Source organism: Vulpes lagopus, chromosome 14, assembly GCF_018345385.1.
Source record: "Vulpes lagopus strain Blue_001 chromosome 14, ASM1834538v1, whole genome shotgun sequence".
In the NCBI taxonomy this organism is placed as follows: domain Eukaryota; kingdom Metazoa; phylum Chordata; class Mammalia; order Carnivora; family Canidae; genus Vulpes; species Vulpes lagopus.
In genome coordinates, this window is record NC_054837.1 from 7118358 (window position 1) to 7125321 (window position 6964).

Below are 6964 nucleotides of genomic sequence, written 5' to 3' on the forward strand. Positions count from 1 at the left end.
GGGCTTGCCCGGCCCTGCCCGGCTCTCCAGGGGGGGCCCGCGCAGGTACCCGCTGGGTTTTGAGTCTGTTCTGCTCCCGTCCACCATCGCCTCCTGCTTCCTCATCTCTGAATCCCGAAACCTCATGGTCCTCCTCAATTCCTTCCCTTTTCCCACTCTTGCTAGACTGTCAGTCCTCTGGGTTTGGCCTCATGTCCTTTGTCTCCTAAGCCCAAGGCCGTGCAGTTGCACACCAGAACCTCCGGCTTCCACTCCCGCCAGAAACCATCCACAGGGCCTGCTTTAGGGCATGCTCGTGGGCACGTAGCATTTTGACCAGAATCACCACCTGTTGGATGTGTTCTTAAATTCGAGCAATTGTTACAGTTTGTTTTTTAGAGACAGAGAGCTGGAGGGAGCACGCATTTAGGATTATTGTGTCATCTTGGAGAATTGAGTCTGTATCATTATGTAAACTTCCTTTTTATAATAGCATTTTTCTTTTTTTCTTTCTTTTTTTTAGCATTCCTTTTTCTGATTCAACTTTGTTTGAAATTAACATAATTGGTCCAGCCTTCTTTTGGTATATTTCGCTCTACCCTTTTAACTTAAGTATCTGTGTTTAACATGAATTTCTTGTACAGAGCACACAGTTCAGTCCTGCTTTTTAAAAATTTAATCTGACAAAAAAAAATTTAGTCTGACAGTCTCTGTCTTTACCCATTGTACTGAGACCATTTGCCTATAAGGTGATTATTGATTAAGATCTACCAAGTTGTTCTATATGTTGGCAAATTGAACACCAATAGAAAGTAAATTTATATATATACATAAATAAGTTTATATATATATATATATATATAAAGATCTACCAAGTTACTCCTGCGCTTATGTTCTTTATTTCTTTTTTACTTCTCTGGGTTTAACTGAGCATTTATTATTATTCCATTTAATCTCCTTTATTGGCTTATTATTTATACTTCTTAAGACATTTTTGGTGGTCTCCTTAGGGTTTACAATATACATTTTAAGATGATCTTAGCCCATCTTCAAATAATGTCATACTTTCCACCATATGGCTTGAGTAAAAAACTAAGACCTCACTCATGTTGTCCATAGGGATAAATCTTCAAAACCTAGCAATACTTTCAAGACTCTTGCTTCTCTATTTGTTTTTGTTTTTTTGTAAGATTTTATTTATTTATTCATGAGAAACACAGAGATGTGTGAGAGAGAGGCAGAGACACAGGCAGAGGGAGAAGCAGGCTCCATGCAGGGAGCCCGACATGGGACTCAATCCCGTGTCTCCAAGACCACGCCCTGGGCCAAAGGCAGGCACTAAACCGCTGCGCCACCCAGGGATCCCCCCAAGTTACGTTTCTGACTTCTCTTGGCAGTCGTCAGGTGTCCTGTGCTGACTGAATTATTTGATGCTCCTGCATGAGCAAAGGTGGTAAACCTTTACTCCCGCAGTTCTGGAGTGTTCAGCAAATGCTTTTTTTAACTTGTATTTCCAGGAGCTGTTCATTGGCATTAGTTCTTCACCCTTTTCCTTTTCTGGTGTAATCAACAGTATGTTCTTTGGAACATTGTAGAGAGGGGCCCCCCGATGGCTCGGGGGTTGAGCATCTGCCCTTGGTTCAGGGCGTGACCCCAGGGTCCCGGGATCGAGTACCGCATCAGGCTCCCTGTGGGATCTCCCTCTGCCTGTGTCTCTGCCTCTCTCTCTCTCTCTGTCATGAATAAATAAAATCTTTAAAAAAGTAAATAAAAATTAAAAAATAGAACGTTATATAGAATTTGGGGTTGTTACAACCATTGAATAGAGAGGTAGCCATGCCGGCTTGTGATTTCTCATTACCGTAGTCTGTAGGGACCGTATAGCCCCCACCTTCACATGTACCCCCAACCTCCAGAATGGGTTAGCAGAGCTCTAACTGCAGGGTTGGGGTCCATGGTTGGTTACTGTGATACTGTATCTTTCTGGGAAATTTGGAAATGACTAGCCAACTAAAGAAAGTAAGTTTGCAAAATTGCCAGGACAGGTACGTGTTTATATTTACTCTTCCTAGCCACCTTGGTCTTTTCTCCTTTTTCTATTCCTGATCTTTGCAAGGCAGGCTCCTTCTCATTTTTTTTGTTTTGTTTTGTTGTTGTTATTGTTGTTGTTCCTTCTGATTTAAGACCCACTTAAAAGTCACCTAAAAGGCGCCTTCTCTAAGCTACTTGACTTAAAACAACCACCCCATGACTCTCTAGTGCACTGACCTGCTCTGTTTTCTGCATGTCAGTTGATCACATTTACAAGTTCTCTTGCTTTTTTACCTGCTTACTTATGTATTGTTACGAGAATCTCCACACCAAGGGGCAGAAACATTGTCAGAGTCAACAGAGTAACCCTGGCAACTAGAATCAGAGTTAGAATTCCCAGAAACAGAGCTCCCGGGGCTGTCTTCCTAGAAGGTATACAGGCCTTTCAAGGGTCAGGCTTATGCTAGGGTAGGCGGGATGGTAATTCCGTGGGGGCAGTTTCAGTATTGAAAATACTATCTCAGAGAGTGCTTTTTTAATATTATGATATGACTGTAATAGTATGAAAATATCATGCCAGTCCGCAAAGGATGTCTACTCTATGAGGCCTAGCTCCGTCTGTCCTCGCTGTGTTACTGATAACGTCGATAATCATTGATGGCAAACGTAGCAGTTTTTAGATGGCATCAAATCAAGATGAATAGCCTCACAGGGTTAGTGTGAGGTGAGGAGTTTCAGAGATTTCAATAGACGTCACTATTTAGTTTTGTTCAATCATGCAACAAAAACGGACAAGGTTATTAGAACACTTACCTTTGTATCTAGAAAATAATTCTACAGAATCAGGGAAAAAGGGCTTAGAATTTTACTCGGTCTCAGGCATCGGGATGGCTCAGTCACTTAAACATCTGATTCTTAAAAAAAAAAAAATATATATATATATATATATATATATATATATATATATGATTCTTGATCTCAGCTCAGGTCTTGAACTCTGGGTGGTGAGTTCGAGCCCTGTGTTGAGATTATTTAAGAAAAAAAAGAAAAGAATTTTACTTGGCCTTAAGTTCATGATGAGTTAACAGCAGAAGAGAGCTGTCGAGACAAAAAGTAGATCTAAACCTAAGCCATGAAGAGTGAATTAGCGTGTGCAGATCAAGAGAGGGGATGGTCTCACACTACGTACACTGGCCAGATCATTTAGAAAACTGCGTTCAGTGGTTTTAAGAGAACCATTCAGAAACTGATGCCATTCCGAAGAAAAGTGTCCAAGATGGTAAGCAAGCTTGAGATGACCTTATTTGAATAGGTAAGGGGGTTAGAGATTTCTAGCCTGGAGAAAACTTCAGGAAAACATGAAGACTATCTTCAAATAGGTTAAAGACCATAAGAGACAAAAATAATTGGACGTATCAGTGTACTGAAGTCCATGGAAAAAAACTATAAGAAAGTAGATTCTGATTTAACTCAAAGAAGATGTTTAAGGAATGTTTTTAAGTAGATACATTTAAAATGGAACACGTTTCCGCATGAGGTAGCTCTCCACCTGGGACGCCTTCAGGCAAAACCTGGGTGAGCACGACGGGGGGGGGGGGGGGGGGGGGGGGGGTTGCAGAAGGAAATGAAGAATTGCATGGGACAGGAGTCCTCCAACTGGGTGCACAGGAGTCCTCCAACTGGATATGGATGATTAAATGGAGATTTTCTAAGTGGTAACTCAGTTGTAATTTTAAGGAAGCCAATTTCCACATTCTCGGCCGCTGAAAGGAATTTTTACTAATAGGTCTGTATAAAGCTTTGTGTCCAGCAGACTCTCCTTTCCTAACCATATCTCTCACAATTGCTCCTTACTAACTTTACAGAAGGAATCTCGAGATTTACCCACCACCATGAAACTTTAGAGTATTCTGGATTTAACTATATATTTACCTTATCAGTTTTATAGTTTCATGCGATTTCCTGTCACTTAGTAACCTTTCCTTTCATTTCAGCTTGAAAAAGTCTCTTTAATGTTTATCATGAGGCCCATCTAGTGATGAACTCCTTCCGCTTTTACTATCTGGAAAACTATCTTCCCTTCAATTTTGAAGGGCAACTTTGCTGGGTTGAATGTTCTTGATTGGCAGGGTTTGATTTTCTTTTTTTCCTTCCTTCCTTCCTTCCTTCAGTACTTTGAATATATATTTCTTGCCACTCTCCTGACCTGCTGAAAAATGTCCTGATAGTCTTATGGGCATTCCATCATTGATAACAAGTTTTTTCTTACTGTTTTAAGAGTCTCTCCTTGTCTTCAACTTATCACAATTCCATTATAATGTGCCTTGGTAGGAGTCTTTTGGGATTCATCTCTTTGGGGACTTTATTGGCTGCCTGGATCTGAATGCCTGTTTCCCGAGATTAGGTAAATTTATAGTTATTATTATTATTATTATTATTATTATTATTATTATTTTAATGAGCTTTCTGCCCATTTCTCTCTTTCTTCTTCAGGGGCCTGTATAATGTGTATATTGGTCCACCTGCTCGTGTCCCATAAACTCTTAAACTATCCTAAATCTTTATCATTATTTTTTCTTTTTGCTCCTCTGATTGGATGAATTCCACCGCCCTCTCTTTCCTAATCTTTCCTTCCACTTGATCTAGCCTGCTGTTGAGACTCTCTATTGAATATTTCAGTTCAATTATTATATTCTTCCTTTATGTGATTTATGTTTGGTACATTTTAACATTTCCTGTCTGTTTAAATTCTCACTTTGTTCATGCATTGTCCTCTTGATCTTGGGGAGCATCTTTATGACTTATTTTGAAATCTCTTTATCACTGTTTTTTTTTTTTTTTTTAAATGACTGTTACTTACTTATCCCCATTTCATTAAGATCTGTTTCTAGAGTTTTATCTCATTCTTTGGTTTGGAATTTTTTCCTGTGTTTCTTCATTTTCCTTGACTCTCTCTATTGGTTTCTGTGCAATAGATGAAATAGCTACCTCTCCTAGTCTTGGCACAGTGCTCTCATTATAGGAGATGAACCTCATTGATAATCCCAGCATATACTTCTGAATATCCTTTGTGATTACCCAAGCCACTTTATTTGTTTGTGGTGTCTCCCAGTAGTTGAGACCATCCCAAAACCATTAGTATCCTAAAGAGAAGGATCATAGTCTGTGCCCAGATACAAGCCAGACCATCAGGCAACAACTGAGAAAGTATGTATTTAGGCCTTTTCCAGGGAGAAACTGGTGGATGGGCATTTCTGCTTGTTTCCTCCACACTGGGCCTGGGTATATAAGAAAGGAGAGGGTTTTTGTGAGCCCATTAAGAATTTCTTCTTTGTTTGCTACTGTCCTGTGGGGTTTTTAAAAGTAAATCCCATTTGTTATCAGAGCCAAACAATCCAGAGGCCTGTCCCTCAAGAGGCAACCACAAGAGCTGGGGTGCTAGATATGTGTCCCAGCCTCCTCTGGGGAGATACTGGCAACTTGCAGCGGGCTAGAGAGAAAGCAGGGGAGGTGCCCAGACACTTCCATGATCTCTGGGGAGGATACAGTCAGCCCCTACACATCTGCTAAATTAGAAGCCTGACCCTCAGGCTGAAGCTTTTGAAGTATGCAAATAGACCTCATTTAGGGGAAGACTGAGAGTTGGGCATTTTTTCCTACTCCTTCTGTAGAACTTCAGCTACTGATTTTTTCTTATCTTTCTTATTTTCTCACATAAGCAGTCACTGCTATAGATTGTCTTCTAAGTACAGCTTAGCTGCATCTCACAAATTTTGATGTGCTGTATTTTCATTGTCAGTTAATACAAAATATTTTCAAATTTTGCTCTTCTTTGAACTACAGGTTATTTAGATAGAAATGTGTTACTTGGGATCCCTGGGTGGCGCAGTGGTTTGGCGCCTGCCTTTGGCCCAGGGCGCGATCCTGGAGACCCGGGATCGAATCCCACGTCGGGCTCCCGGTGCATGGAGCCTGCTTCTCCCTCTGCCTGTGTCTCTGCCTCTCTCTCTCTCTCTCTCTCTGTGACTATCATAAATAAATAAAAATTAAAAAAAAAAAAGAAATGTGTTACTTAATTTCCAAGTATTTGGGTACTTTCTAGGATACCTTCTTATTATTGACTGTTAGCTCAGTTTTGTTACGGCTCACAAACTTTGTATGGATTCTATGGGTCTTTTCTATGGGGCAGACTGTTGGTGAATGTTTCTTGTATGGTGATGATGGATATGTATTCTGCTCTTGTATAGAATGTTTTATACATGTCAATTAACTCAAGTTGGTTGATAGTATTTTTCAGGTTATCTATATCCTTGCTAATTTATTGTCTACTCATTCTACCAATTACCAAAAAAGGAGAGTGGAAATCACCAAAAATAGTTGCAGACTTATCTCTTTCTCTTCCCAGATCTATCAGTTTTTACCTTATATATTTAAGTCTTTGTTGTTAGAGATATAGACATTTAGGATTATTGTATCATCTTGGAGAATTGACTCCATATCATTAGGTAAACTTCCTCTTTATAATAGCATTTTTCTTTTTTTCTTTCTTTTTTTTAGCATTCCTTTTTCTGATTCAACTTTGTTTGAAATTAACATAATTAGTCCAGCCTTCTTTTGGTATATTTTGATCTACCCTTTTAACTTAAGTATCTGTGTTTAACATGAATTTCTTGTACTGTATGCTCATACAGTTCAGTCCTGCTTTTTAAAAATTTAATCTGACAGTCTCTGTCTTTACCTAGTGTACTGAGACCATTTGCATATAAGGTGATTATTGATTAAGATCTACCAAGTTGCTGCTGCGCTTAGATGTTCTTTATCTCTTTTTTACTTCTCTGGGTTTAACTGAGCATTTATTATTATTCCATTTAATCTCATTTATTGGCTTATTATTTATACTTCTTAAGACATTTTTGGTGGTCTCCTTAGGGTTTACAATATACATTTTAAGATG